This window comes from Bubalus kerabau, unplaced genomic scaffold (genome assembly GCF_029407905.1).
Source record: "Bubalus kerabau isolate K-KA32 ecotype Philippines breed swamp buffalo unplaced genomic scaffold, PCC_UOA_SB_1v2 scaffold_72, whole genome shotgun sequence".
NCBI classification, from domain to species: Eukaryota; Metazoa; Chordata; class Mammalia; order Artiodactyla; family Bovidae; genus Bubalus; species Bubalus kerabau.
Window position 1 is genome coordinate 1,274,139 of NW_026577926.1, and position 10,960 is coordinate 1,285,098.

The following is a 10,960-nucleotide window of genomic DNA, read 5'->3' on the forward strand; positions in this document are numbered from 1 at the left end:
TGTATGGATGCTCAAGCTGTTGCTTGAATGACAGCTTCAAAGCTGCACAGAGAAAATCAGGCTCTCTGTACCCCTATGTTGGCTGTGCAGCTTCACACACAGAGTTTGGCTCTGTAGGAGCCAGAAATATTCCTGACAGACTTAGGTTCACCAAAGCTGTCCTCCGGAGCAAAGATGTTGGATGTGGTTTTGCCTTCCCTTGTCAGTATGGGTCCCCTAGCTTGGCCCCAGCTCCGGGGAAACAGCCTCTGAAAAAATTCTTCCAAGAAGCGATTTTCTCCCAGGCTGTTAAGCGGAATTCTCAGGTTGCAAGGAAAGGAAGCCTGCTTCATGGAAGAGGAGGCAGCCAACCGGCCTGTGTTTGGAAGCCTGTATTTGGAAGAAATGGGTTAGCTTCTACAACGGAAGAACCTCAGATCTGCTCAGTGGACTGAAATACCAGAGTCAGGGTCGAGGTTCTCCCCTGTCCTTTGCGCACCTTGCTAAGACATTCCTAGCTTCTAGCGTTAGTGTCCATGAAGTAGCAGGCTGCGGGAGCATGTGATAAATGACTGGCGCGTTCCTGTCCTCAGCTCTGCTATTGACTTTCTATTCGAACTAGAACCCAGGCCTACTTTGAGAGGGGTTAGGGTCCAGTGTTTCCAAACTGCCAAGGGCTACAGCAATGCGAGCTCTGTCAGAGGTAAGAAAAGAGCAATTGGTTGGATTCTCCAGCTGTTGCTTGGCCGCACAGCTTCCGCGCCGCATGGAGAGCATGAGGCTCCTTGTGGCCCTATTTTGGGTATGCAGCAAAATGCACACAGAGTGTCTATGTTCGAGCCAAAATGTTCCTGACAGACTTAGGTACACTAGAGCTGTCCTGGAGAGCAAAGACATGTGGATGTGGTTTTGCCTTTCCCTATGAGTTTGGGTCCCTTACCTCAGCCCCACCCCCGGGGAAACAGCCCTTGAGAAAATACTTACCATAGTGGTTTGTCCATCAGCTGGGAAGCGAAGTTCACAGAATGCGGGTAAACGAAGCCTCCCTTGTGGAAGGAGAGTCAGCCAACCGGTATGTGTTTGCAAGCGTGTATTTGGAAGGAACGGGTTAGCTTCTACAATGGGAGAAGTCCAGATATGCTCAGAGGACTGAAACTCAGGGTCAGGGCTGAGCTCAGTGTCAGGGCCGAGCATCTCGCATGCCATTTGTGAACCTTGTAATGACATTCCTAGGTTATAGTGGCATTCCCCATGAAGGAGCAGGCTGTGGCACTGTGTCAGACGTGTTTGGCCGCCTTACTCTGGTCAGCTCCACTATTTCCTTTCATGTACATTTTGGTCTCTAGGCCTGGTATCGAGGGGCACACACAGGGTGTTTTCCTGCAGGATCCAAGAATGTTCCAGACAGTCCTAGGCTCACTAGCTGTTTCTAGGTTGCACATTATGCTATACTTATTGTTAACAGTAAAAATACTATTGGAGCTCTAATTAATTTTTTTAATTTTTATTTGCAATGCTAGTGATAGAACCAAAGGCTGATATCTATATCTACCAAGAGAAACGTAAAGGAAACTAAACAATTTTATGTAATCACATTGCCGTGATCCTATACAGTAAAATGGAAATTCAAAGGACATGATTTTTCTGAATGCAGGAGACTCCGGTTTCATTCCTGGGTTGGGAAGATTCCCTGGAGAAGGAACAGGCAACCCACTCCAGTATTCTGGCCTAGAGAATGCCATGGACTGTATAGTCCATGGGGTCACAAAGAGTCAGGCACCACTGAGCCACTTTCACTTTCACATGTGGATATTATTAAAATAAAATGTGGTAACAGATCTAGAACCTTTGGCAAGCTAACGAATGAGTAATATAAATATGAATAATCAACTTTGTCCTTCATGGTGATTACCATCCGGTATTTGCTTTGAGAGCAGTTGAACTCCTCATTGTTAAAGAGAAATAATCCTTTCCTCTCTGAAACGTTTGTGAACCATTCAGTTTGGTGTGGTGAATAAAATACTTAAGGATCTAATACATAAAAATGCAATAGTCAAAGCACATTATTTTTTCACTCCCTTTCTCAAAGGATGGAATATTTTGTATTTGCCCTGATTTTGTGTCCTGCCTTCATGTACCATTGTATAGTGACATTTTTTGTTGAAATACAGTAGGACTAAAAATATTGATATAATACTAATAAATCATGTTGGTATGTGTGGTTGTCACATACAGGAGATTTAAATCCACAGTTGTCAACGTAAAGGATTCATGCTATTTAGCTTCTTCATGAATCTATACCGCGAAGGAAGAGCTTTTTGCAACATATTTCACTGAGGGAACTACAGGGATGATAGGCGTAATACTATGTGTCAACTCATGGATTTCTAAGCATTGCTCACAATACAGATCTGATTTTCAACATCAGGATTCTTTCAGTGTCCTTGAACAGCGTTTGTTTTTCTGTTCAGTTCAGTTCAGTTCAGTCGCTCGGTCGTGTCCGACTCTTTGCGACCCCCATTGAACCGCAGCACGCCAGGGCTCCCTGTCCATCATCAACTCCAAGAGTTTACCCAAACTCGTAACCATTGGGTCGCTGGTGCCATCTAACCATCTCATCCGCTGTCGTCCCCGTCTCCTCCTGTCTTCAATCTTTCCCAACATCAGGGTCTTTTCAAATGAGTCAGCTCTTCAAAAACTGGAGTTTCAGCTTCAACATCAGTCCTTCAGATGAACACCCAGAACGGATTTCTTTTAGGATGGACTGGTTGGATTTCCTTGCAACCCAAGGGACTCTCAAGAGTCTTCCCCAACACCACAGTTCAAAAGCATCCATTCTTCTGTGCTCAGCTTTCTTTATAGTTCACCTATATATTCTGTATACAGAAGAAAAACACTCATGAGTATAAAACTTGTTCACATAAAATGAGTGTATGAATTGTTAACTTCCCGACCCAGGGATCAAACCCACATCACTTCCATATCCTGCACTGGTGACTGTGCCACCTAGGAATCGATATACATTTCAAGAACCACTGCCATCAGCTTCTCCTGTTCATGACCGAAGTAGGAGAAAGAACACTGAATGAAGAACCGGTAAGCATATTATTTAGTCAAGGAACTGTTGTTATGCTGGGTAGTCCAGTTATTACTGGGACAAGTCAGTTCCTCCAATGATGATGGGTATACCTGAAAAATTCTTAGAAATTCATGGGATGCGATGTCTACATGATCAATGTGTTCATCTTATGCTACTGCTTCAGGTAGACCTGCTTCAGCATGAAGGACTGCACTTAAAGGGATGCCTACTATTCCAGCTCAAGCAACAGATACTGAAGTGCAGATCACTGTCCTTTGTTGAAAAGAATCAGCAGTTTGTCAACATAGGTAACACTCCAGAGAAAGCCTTGGGATGCAACACTGAAAACAGTTTAGGCCCTCTTTTCCCCAAGCCCTGCGATAAAATACAAATCCAAAAAAGAAAAATAGCAACGGTTTTGTCAGGACTTCCTCACTTTTTCTTTCTGGATGGCAAGAAGCACACACTGAGGCCAGATAACTGCAGGATTTAATTGTGAGCTAACATTGGGTGGGGTGGAAGCTCATCACTCTAGGAAGAATGTGGCTCAACTAAACCGTTTGACTTTCATTCACGTCATGTACATAGAGTTCCATAATCCTTCGTTAAGGAATTCAGTAAGTTATACTTCCTTACACCTTCACCATCTCTTGGTTTACACGAATGTCAATTCCTAGTCTAGCACTTATTTATACAATGAGTGTTACAGGTAGTAATAGTGCATAAATGATGATGAGCAATGACAGGAAGTTTATTTCTTCTCTGTTTGACTTCTCTATTTTTATATAACCAAGCAGTGAAATATACTTACGGATGTGAATATTTTAGTGGCGTGTAGAAATACATAGTGTTGGTATAATAATTATCAGGGTATCGTGTCTTTTTCATATATTCCTTTGGAGATTCTGTTCCATTATACATTATCATAAGATATTCAATACAGTTTCCGAAACTATAGAGTAGGTCCTTGTGGTTTCTTTCATACATAGTACTATGTAGTTGTCAATAATTCAAACAAAAACTGGTACACAAATATTCATAGCGAGCTTATTCACAATAGCCCAAAGGTAGAACCCATTCAAGTGTCCATTGGTGGGTGAATGAATATGCAACACAGGGTATATTCAAAAGCTGGAACAGTATTCTACCATACAAAAAGAGAAACTGAAATGGTTCTGCCACTGCAGAACACTACAGAAAAAAACTAACACATGGAACAAACAGATATTTCAATTCTAATTCATGCTATGTACCCAAAAGGTTTGGAAAAGGGGGCTGAAAAATGCATATTTCTGCAGTCAAAGTCACAACAGCATGATTCACCCCGGCCAACAAATAGAGGCAATCTAAGTGTCCATGGACAGCCAGTTCCATAAACAAACTGTGGTAGACACACATTGGAATCTGATTCGGCCCTTCAAAGTCGGTAATTCTGACAATGAAACTTATGGTCATTATATTAAGTGAAATAAACCAGACCAAAAAAGGAGAAATGTTCTGTGATTCCACTAGTATGAGATATCCAAACAAGTCAAATCCAAAGCCAGAAGAAGCAGAAAGTGATTACCAGGGATCGAAGACAGTTCATGTTTCACAGAACCCGCCCAGTTTCCCTTGGGGAAACTGACTTCTCATGACTTCTCCAAAACCAATTATACAAATAATTGGAAGCCATATCCAGTCAAATGAATGTAGACATAATTTTACAATGTACACCAACCTCACTCAAACTTCTCAACAGACAAAAGGGAAAATTGTATCTATGGTACCTCAGCTTTGCTTAAAACTGTATCTACAGTACCTTAGTTTTGCTTATGAAATTTAACCAAACCAAAACAAACCAAACCAAACACTAAAGTCTATCCAAAAAAGGACATAAAAATTATAACATGAACTTTAAAAAATTATAAATTTAAACTGTGAAAAACGTCATTCACAAAACTTAAACACAAGCCACAGAAAAATATATTGACAAAATACATATATGATAAAGGATCGTACTCCAAATATACCAAAATATCTGGAACAAACAACCTCATTAAAAGTGTATAAATCTGAATGCCTGGCCAAAGAAAAGGTACAGATAGTAAATCAGCATATCAAAAATACTCAAACTCATATATCATTAGGAAATTACAATCTAAAACAGCAGTGAAGTAGCACTGCACACCTATTAGATCCAGTAACCTCAAACAGGGGGGAGGGGGGCGCGGGGCTTCTCTGGTGGCTCAGTGGTAAAGAATCTGCATGCCGATGCAAGACACTCAAGTTCGATCCCTTACCCAGGAAGATCCCACCTGCCAGAGAAATTTAGCTGGATTTTTCCACAGCTAAACAAGGCTCACCTGTGACCTGAACACTACATGTCTAGCACTTACTAAACAGCTTTAAAAAAGTGTCCAGACAAAAAGTATCACACAATTATACACAGCAGCTCTACTTCTAACAGCTAAAAAGTTTCAAATATCAGGATGTCTTCGGTCGATGATTGTGTAAGCAAATTGGGATACATCCAAAGTGAAGGGGAGCAAATGCTACCCCAAAATATACCTCTTCAGCATGAGAATTAGTTGGACCTAATTAACTTTCTTTTTTTTTAAGAGGACACATGCTCATCTCTGAAACCCAAGTTCAGGACGGCTCTTCTGTGAGTCACATTTACAAGAGAAATCTCATTTCAAAGGAATTCTCGGTATCTACCAGATAGAAGGATGACAGTCTTGTGAAACTTTTTTTTATCAATAGGGAAAGCTAAGATGTAAATCCGTACAACAACCATACCCTGCCTTTCCTTTGGTTTTATTTTTTTTCAACATTGATTTTTTTTTTTTGTATTTGGCTGCACCAGATCGACCTTCGTTGAGGCAAGCCAGATGTTTAGCTAAAGCATGCCAACTCTTCATTGTGTCATAGGAGATCTAGTTCTCGGATCAGGGATTGGACTTGGGCCTCCTTCTTTGGGAGTGTCCAGTCTTAGCTACTGGACTACCAGGGAGCCCCTGATTTGGTTTTAGATAAAGATAGTATCTAAGGTGATATCTTGGACCATTTAAGTCACTGACTCAGTTTCTTGAGTTTCTTCAAAGCATGCACAAGGTACACAGTATTAAACCGGTTTGCAGAACAAGGAAATGTAGTTCATACTACAACGCTGTATGCTTACAAATATCTAAATGGTAAATGGCATGTTATTTATTTTTAATTACTATGCAGAAAAAAAGAATACAGGATTCACACATTTTACAACATGAATAAACATTAAAACCATCTTTAGTGAAAAATATCCATATAGAAAAGGCCATGCAGATCCCATATTCACCGTCTGCTTTAAATCCATCAAGTTTGTCCAAATCACTGAAAATCTCAGTAACATTGTTAAAAAAAAAAAGGTGGGAAGAAAAGTTATATTCATACAATTGAACAACTGCTGAAAGGGAAGTGGGGCTGTGGATTACATTATACTGTAGAAACCATATGATGTCCTGATTTTGGAGATTATGTGCAGGTTCTGCAGGAGAATGCACCCATTTTGGATAAAACACATAGAGTGTTTTAGATGATGTGGCAAATGCGAGCACTTTTCCCCTCTGCTAGACTTTTCTGTACATTTTACCTGAAAAGGAAATTATGTTTCAAATCAAACAAGTCAATACCATAAAAGAAAATCAGATTAGACAGGCATGAAAATTTTCTATAGAGTTCAGACTTACCCAGGCGAAGTTCAAGGGAAGCTGTGATGCTCCACTGCCCTTGAAGGAGTCCACATGGAATGAAGAAGTACTGTGGGAAGTCTATTAGTATCCACCATGCCTTGGGTCTGTGGGAGAAACAGATTTTATAAATAAAAATTTCCCCATAACTTCACAAAAAAGTTTTTAGATTACATTCAGTAAAGTTTAAAAATTTCCAATCGATTGACAATCATATAAAATACTACAACTTACAATCGCAATCAATATACAAAATTCACTTGCATTTGTATACACTAATACCAATCAGAAACAAAAATTAAGAAAATCCCACTTATAATTGCATCCAAAAGAATAAAACATCTGGCAACAAACTTAATCAAGGACATAAAAGACCAGTAGTGAGAAAACTAGAAAGCACTGATAAAGAAACCAAAGAAAACACAAATAAACAGAAAACTATTCCACGCTCAGGCACTGCAACAATGAGGAATTAAAATGTCCATTCCAAAAAAAGCCATCAACAAATACACTGACTGAAATCACAAAATGCTATTCAATGCCCTTTTCCAGAAACAGAAATACTCCTCCTAGTAGGCTGCTAATATTGAACAGGACCTTAAATGGTGAAGACTCTGAGAAAGAAGAACACAGCTGGAGGCATCTTCCTCTCCGACTTCACTACATCATGGCCCTGTAGTAACCACCACAGTGAGGAACTGGCAGGAAAACAGACACATGGACTCCGGGAAGGAAGAGAGAGCCCAGGAATGAACCCACATGGATGTGGTCAGTTCATGAAAATCAAACCAGGAACGAGCCAAGAGGAAAGGACAGTCTTCTGAAGAAACAGGGACAGGAAAACTGGCCACCTACTCGGAAGAACATCCGTGAAGGTCATCCTCTAGGCTATCCAACAGAAATCCAACTGAAAACCCACCATTTGCACCTGGAGCTCTCCCCACCCCCTGCCCTGCCACCCCCCAAGTGCACTGAGATGGACCTCCGGTCAGCGCTCAGCTGGACACAGGAAACGTCTACTTCGTCCTCATTTTCCCCTCTTGCAGCACCTCCCTACCGGCGGGCACTGAGGCAACCCCACTCCTCTCAGCCGGGATGCAGCCCCGTGACCCCGGAGCCCAAGCCCTGAGGGCCCTGAGGAGACAAAGCTCCCGCCAGGGAAGAGTGGGCAGCCCCACGCTCACAGACTTCAGAGGGCTCACCCAGAAGCAGCTCTGCTGTGAGCACTCAGACTGGAGGCCCAAACTGAAATGGAGCACAATGGCCCCATAACCCTCCTCAAAACACGGCTAAGGAACAGTCAGAGCCTGGATGGAATGCAGCCATACAAAGGAACACATTTGAGTCCATTCTAAGGAAGGGGATGCACCGAGAGCGCATTAAACAGGCAAGTCAGTCAGAAAGAGAAAAACATGGAATCGAGAAGGATGGGTCTGACGAATCTGTTCACATAGCAGCACCAGAGATGAAGACATAGAGGACAGACTTATGGACCAGGGTGGGGAACAAGAGGGAGAGGGTGACATGAATGGAGAGAGCAGCATGGGTGCACGCACACCAACATTTGTAAATATACAACCAGTGGGAATTTGCTGTTAGGACTCAGGGAATTCAAACTTGGGCTCTGTAATAACCTAGAGAGGTGGGGATGGATGGGATGTGGGAGGGAGATTCCAGAGCAAGGGGACACACGTACATCTATGGTTCGTTTGTGTGGATGTATGACAAATCAAACCGATATTGTAAAGCAGTGATCAATCAACTAGAAATAAATGTTTAAAAAAAAAACTAAATGAACAGAAGCACAAACTTTGCAACTAACACCAGAATTCTATTTATAAAACTATACAATTTGAGAAAACAACAAAAGATCTACATGACCTTTGGTCTGGTGATGAGTTGTAACACACAACAAAAAAAGCCAACTTACCCAATTAGGAATATACATTATTTCAAACATTGACTTTTACAATTTTATACATTTACTCTGTGAAGGACCTTATTCCAGAGAACCAAAAGACACTCTGTTAAATGAACCAGTGACCACTCACCCTTGCCAGACAACAGAGAAGAGAAAACACTTGCAGGAGTCATCTTACAACAGGAGGTCCTGGTAAGGAACAAGGAACTAACAAGCTCCCACCAACCAGGATTCTGCAGAGGTCAACAAGAGGTCAACAAGAGATGGGAGACTGCAGTCCAGAGGTTCAAGCAACTTCCATCTAGCAACAAAGACCCAGCATAGTCAAAACTAATTCAATGTTAAAAAAATAAATAAATAAAAGGACAGAATTCTTTGAACAAATGACTGAGATTAGGGGTGAGTGCCAGGATAATCTTAAAGTATGAGAAAGTAAAGAAAGTAAAGACAACTATCAAGCTGTCCAAACTGATACAAATGAATGATTACACAGTTTTATCTGTATACACTAGCAGGTAATAATCTGAAAAGGAATTTAAAAAAATTCCCTTTCAATAATGTCAACATGAATAAAATACTTTGCCATAGATGTAACGAGGATGACAAGACTGGCACACTGGAAATTATATACCATGGCTGAAAAATATCCTGAATACATGGACAGATATTCCATAGCAATGCAAAGACTTAAGATGGCAATACCATGGAATGAATCTTCAATCTGAAATGAAGATTCGATATGACGTGATCGCTCAGAGCTTTTGTGTCATCAAGTGTTATTAAAGTATAAAAGAGATAGAGAAAGCTGCTGACATAGACTTGCAGTGGGTTGGGGTGGGGTGGGCAGTAAGAGTACCCCCTGCTGGTCTTTAGCCAGATGTTATACAGCCACTAGCAGTCAGCTAAGGAAAGAAAGGCAGTGTCTCAGAGAATGGCACCAGGCCCCTCCCCCACGACATGCATTGAGATAACTTGGGCAGCAGGTGAGTCATCCCGGGCCAAAAAATGATTGACATGAATCTTGAAGAAAGGCAGATTTCTAGGCAAATATATCATTTCCTTAACATAGATTAGGAGAACAAGGTATGAGTAAAACATACTGTTTTGTTCAAGTCGCTTCTGAGCCTTTTGGAGGAACCGACCTGAAGCCAGAGTCTAGTGGATATTAACATCGCTTAAGACAAATATTTCCTCGGGAAAAAATGCGTTGCTTAGCTCAAGGTTTGTCTGGGAAATTCTTACACATCAGGAGATGGCTCCAAGCTGGATTTCCACAAACAAGAACATCCATGCAAAGGACAAGCCTGCACAGCTCTATGCCTCCCCACAGCCAGCAGCATTTCCAAGTGACGTCCTAAGGCCTTTGCCAAACTACAGGGGCACCTCTGGGTTTCCTGTTTCCTTCATTTTTCGGACTCTTTTCTTAAATAAAAGAAAAACAAAAAACAAACAAAAACACACACACATTTCTTCATAGAATTCCACAGTGGAAGGAAAACAGGCCTTCAATTTTTAGACCTCAATTTTCAAAAAACTTGGAGCTTGTTTTTTTTTTTTCAATTAAACCACCACATAATTTTAAATTTTTACACGTTCTAATTATTCAGTAACAAAACACCAAACTTTAATTGCACAAGGTCCCCATGGACAGGCCCCCTCAGCAGGACAGCCACAGATTCTGCCATGAAAGGGCAGCAAGGTGCCCTCCTCCCTTCTTTTCTGCCAGGGTGGCCACCAGTTTTTTAAATCCATGCACCCTACTAAGTTTCTAGGGTGCAATTTGTAGGCCCTTCCCTTTCCCATCCCAGCAGGTGGTTAAGGGCCTGCTGGCCTACAAAGTTCCAGAAGCAGGGCTGGGCCAGCTGGCCAGAGTTCAGAGTTCTGTTCCTTGGACTTCCAGCGGACACTACGCTTCTTGGGAAAACTGCGCGGCTCTGAGCTTTCCTGGTACCCCCTGGTAAAGGCCTTGACCGCAAACGCGAGGCGTTTCTGCGACCGCCAGGTTGGGTAGCTCCGAGAATGGAATACGTGGTTCCCTGCTCCATGCAGTCCCAGTTCCCTTACCTGTGGTCCGCGCTCCTCCAGTCCCCTCACTGGATGCCCATCCATGGGGACCCAGGAGCGCATGAAATGGGCGTTCCCAGCCACAATGGCGACCCCCAGAGAGCACAACTGGGAACCCCCCCACCCCTGCCACGACCCGACCCCCGCCCCTCGCCGCCCGGGTTGGCCCTGCCCCTGGTGTGCCCCTGGAGCCTTCCCAGCTGCAAA

General features: G+C 42.3%; 1 long non-coding RNA gene across 1 annotated transcript; it reads right to left on the reverse strand.

The window, feature by feature from the left end:
* Positions 1-1,467: 1,467 nt before the first annotated feature.
* LOC129641114 (uncharacterized) lies at positions 1,468-7,284 on the reverse strand. The gene is made up of 2 exons (XR_008709063.1): positions 6,769-7,284; positions 1,468-2,855 (listed from the first exon to the last, which is right to left on the reverse strand). It is a non-coding gene; the product is annotated as an uncharacterized LOC129641114 (long non-coding RNA).
* Between the last annotated feature and the right edge of the window lie 3,676 nt (positions 7,285-10,960).